Genomic DNA, 20,801 nt, shown 5'->3' on the forward strand with positions numbered 1-20,801 from the left:
AGCTTCATCCGCTCAAATGACGAGGAAGCTTTGCAAGCGTGCATATCTAAATACATTACATATTACACGCGTGTATTTGGACATGTATACAGTGGCTGAGGGATACAGTAGGATGTGATACAGTACAGCTTGACGTAGCTTGCCCATCTGAAGTAGCCAGCCAGGCTCTAAATATGGGCTGGGGAGAGGAGGGGGAGGTGGACGGTACCCGAACACACACATACAGACACAGTAAGCAAAATAAAGGGCAGTCACCCCTTCTGCTCGCGTTTTCTAGCCGGATTCCGTGTTGCCGACACGGTGGCTCTTTTGATCCCGGTCCTTCCAGTTGAGACCTGGGAGGATCAGGCTCGTATAGCAGCAGCAGCCCTGCATGTGTGTGTGTGTCTGTGTGTGTGTGTGTCTGTGTGTGTGTGTGTATCGCTTCTGGTGCACGAAGCGAAAAATGGGTTCTGCGCTCCTCTTTTGGACGGCTGGCCAGCAGTCGGAACAACTTCAAACATTCAGGGCGAAATAGCAACAAAAAAAAAATGAGAGGCGGTAACTTACGGCGAGGACACGCTTCCTCCTGCACGAGCCGGGGAACCGTCGAGCAGAAATCTGCGGGGAGAAGAGGAGGAGGAGGGGGGAGGAGAAGAAGAAGCCGCCGGACTGGTGCGATGGCAGAGCTCCGTAACTGGGAGAGCTGGGGAGGAGTGGAGAGAGGACGGTCGGTGGCGCTGCCTGCGAGATGTGTGTGTGTGTGTGTTGGTGTGTATGTGTGTTGCTCTTCCTGGTTGGGCTTCAACCGATTTTGCAGAAAACTTAATCTGAACCAACACGGACCCAGCTCGTTTGACACCTCCGTCCTCCAATGACGCACAAACAGCTGTTTTATTATAAGGGGAGATAAGAAACTTGAACTTGGGGGACTGTACACTAACACACGGAGCAACATCATGGGCGATGGATGTTACTGCCCCCCCACAACGACGACAGACACACAGACAGCCTCACCCTGTCATTTGTCGTGACCAAACCACGACCAGCCAACCACCACACTGCTCAAACAGGTCTCGAGAAATTCATGTGAAAGGTGAACATTAAGCATTTAAGACGACGTCAATGTCCATGAGGTGCGCGTTAGATAAATGCTTCCATTTAACAAAGTTATGGCTCATTGGATGTACACTAAACCAATAAAACTCACCTTTACCCAAGTGTTCATCTCCCTTAGCTTTATGGCCTAATTAGCCACAAATGTAGGGCATCCAAAGAGTTTTTGAGGGTTCAAAATTGTTTATAATTCTTCTGAAATCATTATTTAATTTCTGTAGCTCTCTTGTAGCAATGACCAGTTACACTAAACATCAAGATCAACCAACAAAAGCCAGAAACAGCACATGAAACTCTGTGGTTCTAAATATTGGTCAGAGGACCCAATGATTCATGTTGCATTTATCTTGGTCATCTGTAACATTGGCTTCATTATTAGTAACATAATGCAAATTGAAGAATGAAAATCCAAAAGAAGTGCAGGGGTGTTAGACAGTGAAAATTAAAAGTAACAGCATACAAAAAGTTGAAAACAACTGCATCTTAAGAGCTTAAAAGGAAGCTCTTAATAATTACCAATACACATCCAGAAACTCACAAATGCAGACAACACATACAAAAGAAATACACAGCTAATCAAAACATGTCAATTGGAGTTTTATAAGTCTGAGGGTGTGCTCAGTGGAGAAATTAATAAAATTGTCTAATTCAGGACAAAGTGAGGAAGATGAGGCAGTGAACTCATTACCAGACCACATAACAGTAGACACTCCTACAGCAGTGTGTCTGCCCAAAAAAATCACACAACTTTAATATAAATAGTGCCTGGTGGACAGCTAGCTATATGTTAAAGTTACTGCTTTTAAGTATGGCTCAAGTTAGATATGACTCTCAGTTAGTTATGTAGCTAGTGGTACAGTTAGCTGACTTTGCTAGCTGTCAGACTCTTGATACAGAGTGTGCGTGAGCAACAGTGCTCAATAAGCTCTGTTGCTACTGTACTTCTAATGTTACTTTCTGTCATTATGTTATGCCACCTCCTCATCTTGACAATAAATTAATTTTCTCGGCAGGTTTAAATAAAGTTTGATTTTTACTCTCCCACTCTTTCCCATCAATTTTCAGTAAAAATGCTCTCACTTTGCAGAGAGTTTCCTGGTCTACAATCCTTTTATCTTCTAAAGTTCCTTTTGTTGTTAATTTATACGTAAGCAAATTGTGTTTCCAAACAAAGTGTGGATATGATTTCCACACAAAAAATAAAATTCAGTGGGGGGTGATTTCTTTCTCTTAACTACATATAGGTCACTGTCTTTTTCAGTGTATCTCAACCGACTGTGAACTCCACCTCCTTGAGAAAACACCAAATACATGATCAGTTTGTTATTATTATTATAGCTACTGCATTATATATCATTTCTTCAGGTATTGGGTAACTATATTGCTTTCAAAGATATAAAGGTATGTACATTTGGAGTTGTGTTAAGAGCATGTAACTCCAACAGTATTTGATCAGAGTACTTGATAAAATGAATTAGTTACACTGAACTAATCAACAACAAGCACACAGTCTGAGCCTCTTTAAAAAAGATTACTCAGGGTTGTGAAAATGTAACCCATCACACCCACAAGTGAATCAGGGTGTATCAGCCAGCTTGGGGCTGCAACAAAGCAGTCAAGATGACAGAGGCAGAATCTGAAGTGATGAGGTTATTCAGTAGTTGGAGCTTTTTGTTGAGATGCAACAACTGGTTCTGACATTTGGACACAAGGAATGTCTTCATATGAGGAGAGGCAGTGCCATGGTAGGTGTTTGAGTGTCTGCACCCTACTGCTAAAAGGTGCCTCCTGTAGGATGGACAGGTTCTGGGTGTGTCTGTCAAAGGCGTGCTTCTGTTGCAACAACAGTTACTGCACCTTATTAAAGAGCTTAAAAAGAAGTGGCAACTTCATCTGTCCAGATCCTGCTAGACAGACTTACAAATCAGTAATGATATGAGGAAATAAAATAAGATACTTAGATCTAGCTGTAACAAACTGTACAAAAAACACAAAATGTACCACTGTTAAGTAGAGAAACTAGAAAAACTACAAGTCATCAACAGATTCTTGGTTTCTGCTTGTTACAGGTGTTTTGATCTTAGGCATCACACAGAATAGTAGGTAATCAGTCTTAATTGCATTTGCCATGTAAAGGGCATTTACTCAGGAGAGTTTAAAAAGCACTTCTGTCAGATGTTTTGTCATCTGAAAGAATCAGAACCTGCAATCAAGGGAAGCAGAGACTTTCAGCCACCCTTTTTTTGAATGGAAAGAAAAGATGATGAATGATCTGAAAAGGCAAAATTAAAAACCACAGCCGATGCATCTTGTAAAAGGTGTTTATGCCTGAACTTTTTTGTGCTGTAGGAAAAACAACTCTGTCATTGTCAACATTGCATACATTGTCATGCATACATATGATCAATACCTGTTCATACACTTTAAGGGAAGCTGATCTAATCCCTCCTATTAAAAAATGTATTTCCCTCTGTCTAAAAAGAGGTGTATTTGAATATTTTTCTGTCCAAACAACAATGCAGATACTGTTGAAAAGACCCACATTAGCATGCCAGGCCAGTAGCAGACATAAACAAACTGGTAACCCGCCATCTTGGTGCATGTGCAGTGTCTATAAACAACAATTCCCATTAGCAAGTACATCAGCGTTTCCTACACCTATCATCTTTGCCGTCCACATGAAAAAGACAAAAGAGACTTTTCAAAAATCTCTACCTTCAGAGGTGTTTTCAAACCTCAGTTTTCAGTGACCTAAAACTCTGTTTACATGTAGATGGGAGGCCACAAGGCAGAGGAAAAAGTGCTGTTTAAAAATTATCCGCATACATGTGGACAAGGCCTCAGTGCTAAGATAAAAGGGAAGTCGGAGGTTTTGTGTTCAGCTTGCACATGGCACCAGGGCTCATGCCCTCATCTCAACATCTGACTTTGGCTTCTAAAAATATTTTGAGGGGGTCAACAAGAAAAACACCTACGACTTGTTCGTTAACATATTGAACATTATATCAATAATAATAATAGTAATAATGCATTTTATTTATAGGTGCCTTTCTTGGCACTCAAGGTCACCTTACAACATTAAAAACAAACAGAGTTTAAATGACAAACAGTAAATAAATCACAATTTAAAAAGTTTTAAGTGAATGGACTGGGGGGGCAGTAAGGTGGATGGAGGAGGAGGATCTGAGGGTGCGGATGGGTGTGGCAGTATGAAGGAGGTCAGAGAGATATGGAGGGCCGAGGTTGTGTATGGAATTGATGATTTTTACTCCAAAGCTGGACAGTTCCTGAAAGCAGGGGTTCTCAAACTTTTTGGGGCCAGGGACCCCTTACAGGTGAGAACATTTTCCAAGGACCCCTCATAATTGTAACATAGAATAAGCACATGCTTTACCATTTGCACTCCTAGATGCCCTTGGAACTATTTGACTTGTAAAACTTATCAATCTTAAAACCTCGGACCTGTTCCATAGTGATAAACAGAAAACACTACACCATCTGTGTTTTCTGGTGGATGTATTCCTCGCTCTTTCGCTGGAAAAAGTCTTTAGTTTTGTCCTTATATTCCGGGTGATCAGATGTCGCTTTAGCTTGGCTGGCTTCATTTGCTTCTTCATTTAGCTAGATTGGGCTTAGCATCACTGGACGATGTGAACTGATTTAGAAATGGCTGCATGCTTGCGAGGTAGTAAAGAAAGCTAAGTAGTGGCAGAAACAGTTGTAATGGAGTGAAGTGTGAATGAGTGACACATGACAGATTGATGTAAGTGTCACAGTGATATCACTTTCTATTGACCCAAAGCTAACTAGGGTGGGAGTAATGGGCACAATATGCTGGTTTCATTGGCGCAAATGGTCCTCATCTGTATATTGTTTTTCATGACACAGCAAAATTTTATAACTTATTAGAATTTTTTTATAATTATTTCACGGACCCCCACACTGGTTCGTGGACCCCTAGGGGTCCTAGGACCCCACTTTGAGAACCACTGCCTTAAAGAGTTGATTGAAAACTAAACAGGTGCAAAAAAACTAGAAGGGCACTCTACAAGGGCAGATCTTCGCCAAGTTGCAGAGTTCACTCTTATGTTATTCAAATCTGCAAGTGTTTTCTTTTTTTTCTATCCAACTCTTCATCAGCGTCAGTCTTTTTTGGTTGGATTAAGGCAAAAGTGCATGGTTAAGGACCAGGACAGTTATAGGACAGGTCTTATGACTGTTGACACATTAACGTGTGCAATAAATTTAGAGAACTTAATGCTTATTTTTGAACACAAGACTAATAAAAGGACTAACCCACTTCATAGTAAGGAGCCTCATTCACCCGCATTGGCCCTCAAAAAAATTATATCATGATAACAAACTGTGATGCAGACTCACGGCAAAGAGAGGGAGTCTGCACTCATGTGACCACCGTGCAGCAAAGAGAAGCAGGTCATTACGAGCTGAAGTGATGATGTGATATAACCTTTTTCTTTGTTTGTTTTTTTCAGTCACTTTTTCCTTCACTACTTAGGACAGCTGAAGAGAGTCAGGAATTGTGGGGAGCAGAGGGTGGGGGAATTGCAGCAAAGGGTCATGGACAGGAGTTGAACCAGCAACCTCTGCAACAAAGGCTTCAGCCTTAGCACACATATCGCACACTTAAAAAAACGCTAGGCCAACGAGTACCCTATGTGATGTTAAACTTGGTTTGATCATGAAGCCTAATGTTTCAGTACAGTTCTGTGTATTATCAGCCAAATTAATGACCTGCACTGCAGACTCCAAACTCCTTTTATCATAAAAAAGTAGACAAAAAGGTCAGCGTCATTAACACACTGATCCCCAAAAAGGAACACCTGTCTCCTCACCACACTGCATTATTATTAACCACATGTGGGTCTGATCTCCCTATACGTCATTCACAGCATGTTGTTGCATAGTTTAGGTATTACAACCAAGCGGCAACCTCCGGTCAAAAAATATGAGTCCAATGCGGAAGTGTTAAAAACTGCAGTTCATCATGGATTCGCTTGAGGCTGGCTCCAGAAGTACCTGAAACCACATATACACTCCAATTCAAAAAAGCCGATCTTTACAGCAGAAATAAACATGTTTACAGCCTGGCACAAAAGACGAGTGTAGTCTTGATAGCTAATTTCTCGATCGGCACACACTGTATGGGGGGTTGAATTTTTTCTAATGTGGCAATTTCGAAGATATTGAGATTACGAGTCTTCCAATGAGAGGCACAGCTGACTTGATTTACAGGCAGGAACACTGTAGCTGTTGGCTAGGAGGCTCAAACTCCGCCTCTTTACGTCAAAGTTGCTCGACAGCAGCAATATGGCTGCCACCGACGATTGGCCTCAAAACAGCGCTTCAGAAACAGATGGGCGACGTCACAGATACTACGTCCATATTTATACGGTCTATGATTACAACAAAGTAATCGATTTTTTAAAACTGTCAGTTGAAAAGATAGTAAGCATCTAGACTAACAAAAGAGGCCTCTTCTGGTGCAGTGAACCATTCATTCACTTTAACAAATTGAACATACACTTATGTGCTCAAGTTGGGGTGTGGCAACATGAAGCAACATCAACTAACATTTTGCAGAGTGGTCCTGTGTTTGCATCCATATTGTTGCATAATAGGGGCGTTCATATACAAAGTGTTGTGCTAAATGAGCTGGATGGGCTCACGTTATTTTGGCTGAGCAGCATGGGCTGATCCAGGGGTGGCCAGAGCACACTTGAAATCTGATTGGCCACCACAAGTGCCAACCCAAAACCCTACATGTAATCCTTAAGCTTAGGTGTTGCAACAGGTGGCTAGCTTTCTTTGCATTTGAATGAGGCACATTTTGAGTGTTATAAAATTTACATCTACTGTTATTATTCTCTTTTACATTTTTTTATTGACAACCTTAGAACAGTAACACCTTTTACTTCCCTTCCACTCAGCACTCAAACCTACACTTCAATGTTATTGCTTATTCATGAGTCTGGCCCAATCCAAGATTTAATGGGTTCTTACTTGACCCGAGCAGTGTCAGTCTAAGAATCTAACGTTTGTCAGGCAGCAAAAGCAGGTCATGGAGTCTGAATTATTTGAGTATGATGCTAACAGTCAGGTTACCATTGAAATGCAGATTGTAATAATAACTTATCTTAATTAACTTTCTTTTCCATCACAATCTGCAGAAGATGGCATAATGTAGCTCCAAGCTTATATGCTTGCAAGGCTCAACTAGTATGAGCATAAAATGTGGACAAAAAATGAGTGCTGCTAATTATGACATTTTCATAAATCCAAACCTGGTAAATTCTGTTACATCATTATGTCTTAGCTTTAATGTAGTTTCAAATTATTACATTGTTTACTCAATCAATAAAAAAGAAAGTTTGCTGACAATAACAACAATTAGGTTGATACAGTTGGGTCAGGATTACTGCTCCAAAATGCAGCACAGCTGAGTAATGGTGAACTTGTGTATCGTTACACTGCCAGTCAAAAGTTTGGAAACAACTTCTCATTCAACGTTTTTTAATTTATTTTAATTATTTTAAAAACTTTAGATTGATACCAAAGATATCAGAACTATGAAAGAACATAATGGAATTATTTAATTAAAAGAAATGCTTTTATTGCCTTTATGACAGCTTTGCACACTCTTAGCATTCTCTCAGTCTGCTTCATGAAGTGGTCTCCTGGAATGGTTCTGAACGAACATGTGAGCCTTGTCAAGAGTTAATTTGTGGAATGACTTGCCTTCTTAATGTTTTTGAGACCATCAGTTGTGTTCTTCAGAGGTAGGGTTAGTACACAATGGATAGCCATATTTGACTCCTGTTGTAATCCAGATTATGGAAAATAAACATTTAATTTAACAGTATTGATGTCTTCAGTATTAAACTACAATTTTGAAAATAATTAAAATAGATAAAAACCATTGCATGAGAAGGTGTGTCCAAACTTCTGACTGGTAGAACATAGAATGTAATCAGAGTTAATGACTTTCAGAGCTGACTTAAATGTTTTTTACAGAATAAATTACTAATTTGAGTCACAGGCACTTGAACAAAATCAGTCACCTATCCTACATGAAGAATCCTAAATTCAAGACACAGACATGACTTTTTGAAACATCTGCCGTAGAGCTGAGTTCACCTCTGGAGTTGTTGTAGACGTTTATGTGAATGTTCTTTCCTATATCCTGGATATGATGGAATCTTTTATAATGTCTGTAAATCCTTCTCTCCCTGTGATGCTGCAAAGTAAAACTTCTTAAAGTTCATGGGGTTGAATGTGTCATGCTCACAGACTTAGCGAGGAGTATCACTTTAAAGATTTAGTTTGCTCATTCAATGATTCACTTTAACATATTTTCTGACAGTCAGAGACGCTAACAGAGACAAACTGAGCTTCTCTCTAACTGCAGTTGTCACAACAGTACTGAAGAGCTAAAGTAGACACGTGCTTTTGTCAAAAAGAACATGATTAGGTGCTCCAATATTTTATAACAGGCGCTGATAATTAACTCCCAACTGTTTCTATTAAGATAGCTTATTAGCATGTATTGATGGACTCCTCAACAATATTTACATCCACATGAAATATCGAAGAGTTCCTTTAATGAGCACGTCAATATTGCCTCCTTTCATGGAGAATGCACTGCAGGCTAAGCCTGATAGAGATATGATTTTTGAAACTGGTACAAAGTTTAGAGGAAAGTAGTCACTGATTATCAATTCAGCAGATATAGGGGATTTATGAGCTGGGAAGAACATATATATATCTTAAATCAGAGTGTCTCACTATTTATGTAACATAAGCCCCATTCACACATGAACACCTCATATACCTCATAAGACAATTTTGGTAGTTTTATGCTCTTATAAAACCAAAAAGGGTTCTTAATTTACACACAGACACCAGCTGAGCAAAGAGAGGGGCAGAGAGATGGATGCAGAGGAAAAGGGATATCAAACAACTAGAAACATTTCACGTAAGCTGATATTATTCACTAATGACATTTTTTTTTACCAATGAAAGTTCAGCATAGACTCAAATAAAGAGCTGTGCTTCTTATGTCATTTCCACAACTTTAGAATAAAAGGATTGTTTGAAAAAAAGGGGGAGACTCTCCACAGACAGAAAAGACCAGGCTTCTGTTTGAAGAGCATTCTGAAGGTGCTTCCACGCTATATTTGTCATGCTTGTGACATGATTATAGCTGATACAAAGCCAATAAAGCCCTCAAGTTTCTATTTTTCTGTCTTTTTTTTGCTGTGAACACGGCACGCCTAGCAGAAGAAATTGCCATGCCTTCTTTTTTCAAGATATTCAGCGTGTGAGATGGAAGTGAGTCGCACTGTTCACATCGGCAGTCTAAACATTCTGATCTGTTAACACACACACAGAATTGAAAATCAAGCTGTTCCGCAGCCGCCATGCAGCCAACATACATCCAGTGTGAAGCAGCTGTATCGTGCTCTCTAACACCTCAGCACCATGTTTTTGTTTTGTTGGCTTTGGATTGATTTTTATCTTATGTTTCTATCTTATGTTTCTCACTTTACAACACCTTCTGGACATCAGCCACTCCCTTTTTGGGTGACAAACTGATAACACTGATAAAGAACCCCTAATCTTCTTCCTGGTATTTTGTGTTAAGCTACACATTTTCACACAGTTCAGTTTAAAAAAAATGTGTGAATCAAATCAGGTCAAATCAGGTCATGATGAATTTAGGATAGGACCACCGTTTTTCTCAGCAATAATGCTCTACAACAGGGGTTCCCGAATTTTTCAGCCCGTGACCCCCAAAATATAGGTGCCAAAGACTCAGGACCCTCACTGTCCCTCAAAGTGATTTAATGTGGCTTCATTTAGCAGAAAATGACCCTACCTATATGAGCATGTGGCTGTGTTTCCTGTGCTGTTATGAATTAACCTACTGCTACTGATGCTTTTGATCATTAACTGTTCACTAACCCTAAACTTAGGCAAACGAAGACATGTCACGACCCCCATTTGTGTCTTGCGACCCCCCAGGGGGTCCCAACCCACACTTTGGGAACCCCTGCTCTACAACATGTGCTACAGACAGTGCTGAGAGCACAGTATAATATGTAGTCAGAGCACAGTATACTGCTAAAAGTATGTGAATGCATCCTTTTTTTAGTGTTTTCTCCATTAGACCAGTTGAAAAAAATTAAAGTGGGCACATACTAGAAGACAACATATTCTAGTGCTGATATATGCAACAAGTATGTATAACCCAATAAAATAGCTTGATAATATCGGCCGACTGATTCATCAGTCAGACCAAACTGTAAGACCAGTACTATTTTCTTGTTTCTCAGAAAAAAAGTAGAGGCTCTCTCAGACATGGGATTACAGAGGCTGACACACAGAAACAAACAAACCTCTGTGCACATATTCATACATGTATCAGAGTGGTGCCTCAGCTGAAGACACACTCTCAGTCTTAGCTTAATTCGTTCAGCAACATAAAGCAGACATGAAAGCATCAGCACTATTGGAGACAAAGAGCATGGCGAGCATTGAAAATTAATTCATTAATAAGAGCACAGCTTCTATAGTTAAAGAGCCACTGCAGGTTAATTATGAAATTATTTATGACCGTGAGAGAACAATGGCAGACATACAGATATCATGTTATTCACAAGGTCAGCTCCGGCAAGCTTATGCCATAGAAATATGTAAGTGTAAGGCTTTAATGGGGCAGAAAACAGCCTGGGAGATGTGAAATCATGCCGAACCCTGTACCTGTAAAGCAGGTACAGGGTTCCTTCAGGACAATGACAGTGAATGAACATAAACAAGGCTCTTCTAATGAAACCAAGCAACCGTGACACTAATCTCTGCTCTCATCACAAGGTGCTCCAGTGTGACACTGCTCAGATGACAACAAGAGTAAACACACATAGATGCTCCGAGTATTAGTATTAGTGAGGGTCATTCAAACAAGTCTTGGTCATAATACATAGATTTCTTATATTTAAAGCTCCTGTGAGGAAATGTGTTTGTGTTGACATTGGTGCCCCCTTGTGGACATAGTGATAACTTCTTGTTTACTGATTTTGTCCTGTACATTTGTAAGTCCTGTTTTCTGACAAAAAAAAATCTTATCCTACTTTCTTTTAAGAATCAAATGTAGTACTAATTGTGAAAAGTTGCTGTGGAAAAAGTAAAGAGGGCTGTCCTTGAGTGTGCTGTAAATCATCTGGCCTGACAACTACCCCCCTCACAGCGGTTACAGCTAAGATTTATGATAAAGAAACCGTCAGTATTATTGCTGATGGTCTCATTTGCTTTTTATCACCATTCATTTCAGTGTGTTTCATATCCAGCCAAAAGCTCCCCACATGGGGCTTTAATGGAATCCAGCTGTATGTCTTTAAGACATTACAGGTACAGAAATAAGCCCTGTCAGCAACTATTAAATGATAAGCACCGATGTATACAATATCTCTTATGGTACACTATAATTTAGGAGACGGTATGTAGTACACAAATTACAATATAACATAGTAACTTATAGCAAATTGTAGTCATGGAAACGGGTATTCAGAGTCTTAAAGCTGGGTTTGGTAGTCAGCTTTAGATACACTTTTTGTTATAATGGTTAAAATGATCTTTATGTCCCGATGGCAATCAATACATAATGTGTTCTTAAAAAAGAGCGAAAAAAAGCCGCTATCTACAGCCGGAGTAAACCTGGGAAAACACCAACCAATCTCCGCCTTTAGGGTCCAATTTATGAAACCAATCAAACTCTGCCCTTCCGTACATTTCCCCGGCGTGGAATCCCCATCCCCTGCCTCTGCTTCCCCTGCCTCTATTTACTGCCACTCTCGCTCAACCTCGGGCCTGTCCCCTCTGACCTGATGAGGTGCTTTGCTCAGGACTGTAGTCCGGATCAGAGTCTAAAAAGCTCTCACCACTTGGGCTCGGAAAAGCAAAAAAATGAATGGCATTTAGTAAGTCCTACAGAAAATGTAGAGTTAGTATAATAGCTTTTCTCCTGATATCTCGTCACCGGTACAACTGCATAATGCTAGCATGACAGTTGTGAGTACGAACTTTAGCCATGTTTGTTTGTGTTTTTAACTTTTACTATGATAATGTTCTGGTGTTTTCTTACCGCTGAGTGAGACATGAGTTGAGGTGGTGCAAAAAACAAACAATGTGCGGAGGACCGGTTTTGAATCAGTCACCATCATATGGTCGCGAATCAGTGGCGCTAGTGCATGTGAGCGGGGGCGTCGTTTTGGAGGAGCTCTGAGGGGAGGGGGAGGGGTTAGACAGAGTCCTGAGGACATGCTACATTCAAATTCATGCTAGTTTTCCATGACTACCAACCCTAGCTTTAAGAGCTATGTAAAAACACAGGTAGGACTAGGTAAGAAAACATTCAAATCTAACACCATTTCTTTAACACAGCTAAACACTGGATCGTGGAGCCTGTGGGTAAACAATGTCAAATTGGTTTTCTGAATGTGGCTAAAGGTAGCAGAGCTAGCACCACTAGCCCTCAGTCATCCTTGCAGGTTAACATCCACATGCTTGTGCTGGTTACACATTGCTCCAGTTGAGTGGTTATATGCCAGTTTAACCAGACAACGTCAAGATACGTCAGCTCCATGTTCTAGATCAAAATACTGACACTGCACTATGAGATGCCATCCGTCACCTGTGCCTGTTCACAGTCTGATACTAAGGCATGAAAGCATTGTGGCAGTAGCCTTTAACCTGAGCAACAGTCCTGACTAGTGTTGTGTGACTGTGATACAGCTTTGACGCAACAATTAAGTTGCATTTCAGGCCTACAGTAATAACAACATTGAAAATGAGTTTGACTGACTAGTAATTCTGGTGCCAACTGGTAAGGGTAGGGATGTTTCCCAACATATCCAATTAACATTAATGCAGCAATTTATATGTAACAATTTGCTATTTCAGCCACCTAAGGTGGAGCTAGTTATCTACATAATAACAGTTGAGTAATTCACTTTATAAACTCTGAATCCAAAATGCAAATAATCTGAGAATTCTTAAGATGGTTACATGGAGAAGAAGCAAAGAAAATGAGTTTTCATGCGTGAAAATGCAGACCCTATTCGTCATTTTCTTTCACCTTTGCTGTTTGTGAAATTTTAGATGAATGTACATCTTGAGGCCACAAAATGTTTTTTAACTGAAACCTACAGAGAGGTTTGGAGGAGAAATGTCTCTTTTGGGAAACTGCTGACAAATCATAGCATAAACATCTGAAAACTGGAAGGACTTCCAAGGAGAAGCAGATTTTTGTAATGAGTCTCCCCTTATATTTTAAGACTAACATACACTTTTTCTAAATGTTAATTAGGAAAAATATCAGACATTTATAGGGATGGGTACCGAATTCGTTATTTTTATAGGTACCGACCGAATTCCGTCGGTACTAGCAAGTACCAACTCACGTAAAATCAAACGGTACCATGTTTCGGTACCTGAACGCATCCCTGTGACTGTGAGGGAGTGGAAGAGTGGGCGAGTTTCTATACTTTAGCCCTGTAATAAAGTCAGAGACTGATCGGGTGGACCTCTCTGCTCTCTGCATCTGCGCGGGAGCGCACCAAACGGAGCCTGCAGCTGACGGGCGCGAGCACTCACCGCAAGGCAGAACTGCAGGGGGATTACGTTTATTTTATACAGTCTATGGTTGAGATTGACCCTCTCACTCAGACTACCTGCCCTGTTTATAACTGTTCCTGTGTGCGTGAATGCCCAACAAGTAAGTTGTGTGTCCTGTTATTATAAAGAGACGGAGAACTGACTGTTTCCCGTCCGCAGGCGTTCACGTGTGTTCATTGATAAACTCCCGAAAGAGCAATTAGACCCCACGAGCCTGTGTCAGCTAATATATCTAATCACCTATATGATCCTGTTTCTGTTCATTTCATGTTAAATTAAATAAATATGTTAAATTAAACAAATTTGAGATTTTTTTAATTAATATTTATTACCACATAAAAACACAAAAGTACCGAAAATTGGTACCGTTGAGTACCGGTACCGATTCCCAGGTACCGGGTATCGGTACCGTATCGGTTCAAATGTGAAAGGTACCCATCCCTAGACATATAGATATGAAGCACAGCTACAAAATGTAGAGGAGTGAAAGAACATAAAGTGCGTTCAACAGATAATATAGAAATATTAAAGTAAAAGAAAACTACATTTTGTGCCTCAGTACATTACCTGATTACATTTCCTTAATAACTATTCATTAATGCCTGATGGACAGTTTACAGGACTAGGGGACAGTTCTGTAGAAATATATTCTGTAGACCTTTGTAGAAATAAGAAATAAAGGCTTCAGTATTACAAACAATTAGCACACCAAAATGATAATGCAGTATTAGAATGAAGGACATGAAAAGAGGCGTAGGAATACATGTATAATACTGAATATACCACTACTCTGAAAATAATCCTAACAGCCTGTATTTCATTGATAATTTAAGCATTAGATTTGTGTGTTGGCAGAGATCCATTGACAGTCCTCAGTGGATTGCTTTTACAGTAATGGCTCTGTTATTAGTCCTGCATGGCTTTTTAATGACAGAGTCTAGGTGTGAGTCATTAAAACACTTCTGTGTTAAGTTTTATGACATTTATGATGCTGTAGTGAGGCGGGGTGTGGTCTATTGGATCACAGAGAAAAAGAGGTGCTGCACGGTGAAGAGTAAGTCTGCTGAAGTCACTCCAAAAGATTAATGTTCAACTACAATAAACCAGAGAGAGGCCTGGCAGATCAGCTTTTCTTTTACACTGCAAGAAAGTCTCATGTCAGCCCTGGAGAAGAAGAGTTGGCAGAAAAGGGAGAAAATCATTGATAGTGCTAACAAGAGCTGTTAAATAGAGGCCTAAATATACAAGTTACTTGTTGAGAAACTTCACTCAAATCTTCTCTTTCTCTTACATTAGGCCAAAGTTTCTTATTCAGCTTTGTGACTGATCAGCAGTGGTGGTTAAAACATGGTTCTGATTCTGTAGTGAGCAAAGACTACAAAAAGATGGACAGCAAGACAGCTCCTCAAAAGTGAAGCCATGCGTTTTAGAGCCCCCCTTGGTAACTGGCTGCAGTATAGATCATTAAGCCTCCGTTATAACCATAGACTGTAAAAACAAAAATGGACAGCGTTGCTCCGCCTTTTCCCGTTGTACGGTTTTGAAGCCAAAAAAACCCTGTTCGAATGCGCAGCCATTTTGCAGCCTGAGTCTTCTTAGTAGAGAATTTCTGTGTTGCCATTTCTGTGTTGCTTCGCCCTGCAGCCTACTGTCACGAGATCCTATGGAGTTTCTCTCTATGGCAGCTGTCAATCAAAGTAAATCCGGAAGTAAAACCCTGTTTTTTAACCTCTAATAACTAAAGAAAAAGAAACTTTTCAGGAAAAAAGTCCTTAAACACAAAATAGTCAAATAATAACATATCAACACAGCATACGGATGTGAGAAACGTTTGTACGACGTGTATTTATTTCTTCAAGTTTTACTGCAGCCCCATTCAAATGAATGGGGGAGACAGAGTTTTTAACCTATACTGCAGCCAGCCACCAGGGGGAGAAGCTTTTGTGGAAGCCTCACTTCCAGCCAAGCGATCAGACGTCCATTTTTTTTACAGTCTATGGTTATAACATATATTTGTTTTAGGTTATAAGCCTAAAACAAACATGCCTTCTGTTGTGACAGTTTGTCCTTATGCTGTTTTATGTATAAGTGTATTTTTTTCAGAGAAGTTACAAAGTTTTGATTAGTTTCTTGATGCTAAAAATAGGGGATGCCATGACATCATGATTGGCAGCTCTGTTGACAAATGAGGGTTCTGTAGCGTTCTTAGATTAGCAGAGTAGAGGAGAAACTGAGAGAGAAAGCATAAATAACACAAGCACAATAATCCTTTTCATAGCCATGAGGTTCCCCTTTACATCAACACAAGAACCTGTTCTGCTGTGGACTGCTGAGGGATTTTTGAGTTAGATAGTATGCTAAGGTGAGCTGAAGGGGCAACATACCATGGCAATTCTGTGGCTCCACTGCTCATATCATGGCTCCACAATACATCATGTCAGCATCTGTTACTGGGGTATTTTGGCTTCACTTCTTTGACAGAGGGAGGAGATGGAGGTGCATCATCCATATTTATACACAGTAGATGGCTGTGAGGTACAGCTTTGGGTTGCAAAACAAGAGACACTTCCATTCTACTTCATTTCAGATACAGGTGACGTACTTCGTAGTATTCAACTGACTTTAGACTGAGGAAGTTCAATAATTTTAGGGCTAGTCTTAAGAATAAAAAATCTCCTGCTGATTCAAAATGTGAGTTAGATGAACTTATTGATCGGTGGATAATAAAACAAAGTCATGTCACAAGTTTTGAAATATAAAACCAACTGGGTTACATTCTCTGAACTCAGGGGGGGGGGGGGGTTCCATAAATGTAGCTGGATAACAAATGTTCCACTGATAATACACTGTAGACAGAAGAATTTATGGCTTTACTTTAGTCTCTCCAAATGATTCATCGTATGACCCACAACTTTATCTCTTGAGCTTTTCCCAGGTAGAAGCTGTATAAAAATCTTAAAATCAAGCCATGTAAATAATCAACAGCAACACAATGCTGCTTGAACATGAATAATTCCTGACAAGAAGTGGTATGAATTTCTAAAACAGACTTTTTATTCCAACTCTGCCCCCGCTGTCTGCACTGTGTGTGTCAAGTCAATTAGCAACAGGTAGCATTCTTCACTGCACTCATGCTTTTCCAGATATTTTCTCTCTTTCTTGTTTTCTCTCAGAGCTACATCAGGGTCATGATTACAACTGCAATACCTATTTGGACCTATTTACACTCTTAAGTTAGTTGTAGGTGTCTTATACCTGGCACTGCTTGTCCACATTTTTTCAGAGCAGGACTTCTGAAGGAGCACCTGAGGTGTACTGTGCTTCTGAGATCAGTATCAGCAAACATTATCCAGAATCACATACCTCACCTTTAACAACCTTGTGAGTTTTATTAATAAACCTAATTATGCAGAAGTCACAGAAGGCAATGAGCTTCACAGTCTGTACTTTTAATGCTATAAGAACATTTTGCTGCTAATAAATGTGCAGTTTTATTTCTGTACATTGTTGTATTTGTTACTTTCACTTTCAATTGGAATCTGAATGCTTCTTTCATCACTTTTGAGCAAATATTGACGAATGGGTTTGTGAGGCACTATCCAAACAGTAAAAGAGCCTGAATTGCACATATTCAAAGGTTGCTGGTGTATATTCAGCTGTTTGAGTACGAAAAGCAATGGGTTTTTAATTTATCTGTCATGTTTTATTAGAGTTTTTAAAATTCACTGAGTCTAACAACCCGATGCTTAGGCCGAATAACTGTGTAGTTTAACAGTCCATATTCAGAGAGATGAAAAATTTACACTTGACTGATTTCTAATAAAAAGGCCATGTTTGATTTCAATCTGACCATCACAAGCTGATGGCGGGAGCCCCTTATCTCCACTCAATTAAGCTCTTCTGCTGTCACTTTTTCTTCACTCACTTCTCATTAAGTGCTGAAAATCACTCACTGACAACACAAGCCTCATATCGATGATGCCATAATGGTATCATCCACTTTGAGGGCATTGCCTTTATGCCTTAATCAGAGAACTGTCATAACGGTGAATTGTTATGTGCTCCTATTCAAGTTATATATTTTTCTTTTACTACTGTTCTTTTATGCATCGTTTGCACTGAAAGGGGTTGCACCTCAATTTCGGTTTACAATGTATATGACAATAAAGATTTATTGTATTCTATATAAGCAATTATATTTAAAGCAGACTGACGGCTCTTGAGGAAGATGCTTCAGTTTGTAAAAGCTTTGACAGATGACTTTTGTTCTGAAACCCATGATATGTTATTATGTTTTAGAATTATTTGTTGTTTGTCTGTAACTTTTCTGGAATGTGCTGCTGCTGATCTTGGCCAGGACACACTTGAAAAAAGAGATTTTTAATCTCAATAATAAAAATATCTTGCCAAATCACAACAAAAATCTGTATACTGACACTTTGCACATTAGTCTTTGTAATTTATACAGACACCCAACGTTATTCCAACAACCAGCAAGGACTTGGTAACAGTTGAAAAGGAAAACTTTATTTTTATGAGGCAGAAACCTCGAGCAGAACCAGACACATAGGTGTAGCTTACAGTCATCTGGCTATTCACTTAGCTGCACTGAGCAACGCACATTGAACTTCTCCCTTCCCGTTTATTGCCTCTCACCCAAAGTAACAAGTTAGAGACCCATATGAGTGACACACACAGGCAAATTATACCCCGTGGAATACCACGGCAGCCATAAAGTTTGTAGCAAGCCTTCACACAAACACACACAGGACTGATAACCAGGTGAACACATCGCGCATCCAACCAGCCAATCCCCAACACTAGTGAGCACACAGGCTAATGTCCCTATCTTTGACCTTGTTTCAGCCTCTTCTGCGGACAACACTATTATTATTGCGTTGGTAGGTTGGGTATAGTGGGCTACACTTTGTAGGCTGTAGTGTTGGTAGCGGAGGAGCTGACAGGGGAGTTGATGTTGGTAAGAGGGGAGCTCGGGTATCATAACACATTGCACGGCCAGTCCGACTGAGTACCACTCCCTGGGAATCTCCTTCATCACCATGGCCATTATATCTGCCTGTGCAACGTCCTCCAGACATGACCAAACCAAAGAACGTGCACAAGAGAGGCAGAGCTGGCCACGCGAGCCCTGCTCTGCCTCACAGTGAAAAGAAAGAAAGCTCAATGAGGAAAAAATAATGTGGAGCAGCCGCTACTTACCGTACCGAAGCTCCGTGTGGCAGCAGGCAGGCAGGCAGGCAGACAGGCACTATCTCGTCTAATTTGCAATGGTGCGAAGAGCCAGTCAGGGCACCTTGTTTTCCAAACGAGGAGGTAAGGCAAGTCTCGTCCGACGATGCAGGAAATAAACACGAATGTCGCCGATGTTTCGCCACTCCACTCGAGGAAACCCCTTAAAAAAAGCCCGAGCAGAGGAGAGAAGAGACGGAGCAAACAACTCTCGTCTCGCAAGAAGAGGCAACACTCCTTTCCGTGGCGAGCAGGCTCTCTCAGGATGTTTATTTCCTTCTATCCCATCCTCGAGCAAACCTGAAGTGTTCCCGCAGGAGATCCAGTCTGTACAGCCCGCACACACGTCGCTTATATCCGCCGCTCAGCATTAACAGTGCACGCAGCTTTCAGTTTGCGCACCAGTCTGTGTGCGCGTGTGTGTGTGTGTGTGTGTGTTGCTACTGAACAACAACTAGCAGCACAACATGACTGACTGACTGCAGCGCTGACAGGAGAGGGGTGGGCCAACCCCCCCTCCCTTCCCTCTGCTGTTTAAAGTAAAGAAATCCTAAGCAAAAGTCTCTCAAGTCTAAAGATTAGTAGTCGAGAAAGAAATGTGTTTTACATAACTAAAATAAGAACATCCTACTTCTGTGCTGAAGCATGTGATGGCAGCATGGTGAGGTTTTTAAAGGGGTATCCACGCGGGGCAGCAAGGGAAGGTTGTCTCTTTGGTTCCGGTAAGTTCCCGGGAGGGATGCATGGTGGTTCTGACTGGACACCGAGATGAGAGACAGGCAGCATGGAAGCACCTGGATACAAACCAGTGAGACTCAGAGTGGGACCTAGGCCAGGAAAATGTCGCCCCTGGAGCCTTCTGGGGCCACATGCCATAAATTGCAAGTTAGAGTCCCAACAAAATTAAGTTTCCAAATTAACACAACAGAAATTAGTAGTTTTCCATGACCCCTTAAGAAAGAGTAAGAAATTAATGGAGGTTTCTCGCTGTCACAGGAAATGGACACTGACTTTCCAGTGAGCAGCTGCCTCGGGGGTCCAAGTGTAAGTTTCATGCAATTAGTCCATAGACTGTATATCAGAATGGACAGATGCCCCTGGCCCCTGTGACGCCAATATTTTTAGAGCTCCCCTTAGTGGCTGGCTGCAGCATAATTATAAAAGCCTGCCTTCTTCATTATAACAGATGGGACATGGGTCAAACTCATAGACTGTATAAAATATGGACGTAGTATCTGTGACGTCACCCATCTGTTTCTGAAGCGCCCCCCCCCCCCAACAGTGTGTGCTGTAAAGTTCGTCTTTTTTGTATTGGTGTGTATGTGGTTTCCGGTACTTCCGGAGCCAGCCTCAAGCGGCTCCTTGATGAACTGCAGTTTTTAACACTTCCATATTGGACTCCTATTTTTAGACCAGAGGTTACCGCTTGGTCAAACTAGATAATTAGAATTCTCATGAAACAGATTTTTCTCAAATTAAATTTTCTGTCAGGGCAGTTAATTTTCATCATGGGGATTTATGTACAAGTGGCCATTTTTCAGGGAAGGTTAGTTTTGGTTAGTTATTTGTTTTTAGTTAGTTTTTGATTGACACACCGTTAACAAATGTGGGTTCTTCGATTTGTAAGTGCCCATTGAGGCAATATTTTGGCTTAACATTTTGGAATAATTGAAAATAAAGGCATGTTCAGTCTTCATACAGTCAGTGAATGAATCACTTTATGTATGGCCTTGCAGAATAAACAGCAATCAATACTTTAGCGTGTA

At 40.6% G+C, this 20,801-nt stretch overlaps 1 protein-coding gene across 3 annotated transcripts in view; it reads right to left on the reverse strand.

Moving 5' to 3' along the window:
• LOC117824644 (bromo adjacent homology domain-containing 1 protein-like) overlaps positions 1-19,479 on the reverse strand; it is a 39,149-nt gene extending 19,670 nt beyond the window's left edge. Inside the window, exons 1-2 of one of the 3 annotated variants that reach the window (XM_034700182.1) lie at positions 19,006-19,479; positions 550-685 (exon numbers count right to left, since the gene is read on the reverse strand). The gene's annotated coding sequence lies outside the window, so the exon portion shown is untranslated. Of the gene's footprint in view, positions 1-549; positions 686-1,189; positions 1,212-19,005 lie in introns of those variants that run through there. The other 2 variants (XM_034700183.1, XM_034700184.1) reach the window with 2 other exon arrangements.
• Positions 19,480-20,801: the final 1,322 nt, after the last annotated feature.

Source organism: Notolabrus celidotus, chromosome 13, assembly GCF_009762535.1.
Source record: "Notolabrus celidotus isolate fNotCel1 chromosome 13, fNotCel1.pri, whole genome shotgun sequence".
Classification (NCBI taxonomy): domain Eukaryota; kingdom Metazoa; phylum Chordata; class Actinopteri; order Labriformes; family Labridae; genus Notolabrus; species Notolabrus celidotus.